This window comes from Callithrix jacchus, chromosome 21, assembly GCF_049354715.1.
Source record: "Callithrix jacchus isolate 240 chromosome 21, calJac240_pri, whole genome shotgun sequence".
In the NCBI taxonomy this organism is placed as follows: domain Eukaryota; kingdom Metazoa; phylum Chordata; class Mammalia; order Primates; family Cebidae; genus Callithrix; species Callithrix jacchus.
Window position 1 is genome coordinate 26238890 of NC_133522.1, and position 639 is coordinate 26239528.

General features: G+C 30.4%; 1 non-coding gene across 1 annotated transcript; it reads left to right on the forward strand.

Annotated features, from left to right (window-relative positions):
* Positions 1 to 215: 215 nt before the first annotated feature.
* LOC118150027 (U1 spliceosomal RNA) lies at positions 216 to 380 on the forward strand. The gene has a single exon (XR_004737795.1). It is a non-coding gene; the product is annotated as a U1 spliceosomal RNA (small nuclear RNA).
* The last annotated feature ends 259 nt before the right edge of the window (positions 381 to 639 follow it).

Here is a 639-nt window from a genome sequence, read left to right on the forward strand (position 1 = left end):
GATATTTCTAAAAGTACAGAGATTTAAAAAGTCTTACAAACAACAAAAAATATGTTGAGGTAAATGAAAATAAAAATAGAATACACCAACATTTCTAGGCAGGTAAAGCAGTGCTGAGAAGGTAACGTATAGCATTAAACGCTAACATCACAAAGCTGGAAAAGTCTCGAATCAATCATCTAAGCTTGCTTTTTAAGAAACTAGGGTAAAAGTATATACTCAACATGGCAGGGGAGATACCACAGTCACAAAGGTGGTTTTCCCAGGGCAAGGCTTATGCATTGCACTCCACATGTGCTCACCTCTGCGATTTCCCCATATATGGAAAACTGGATTGTATAATTTGTGGTAGTGAGGAACTGCATTAGTACTTTCCCTTGTTTTTTTTTATTTTTTCCATTTTTTATAAAAAAAGAGAAAAAAGAAGAAAATAAGCCAAATGCAAGCAGAATGAAGGAAATAATAAAGATAAGAACAGAAACAAATGAAATTTATTTCTGTTCTTATCTTTATTATTTAAAATATATAAAAAAAAAAACAGAAAAATCAGTAAAGCAAGAGGTGAATTTTTTAAAAGATCAATGCAGTTGACAAGATTTTAGAAAAACTCACACAGAATTATATATATATATATACATA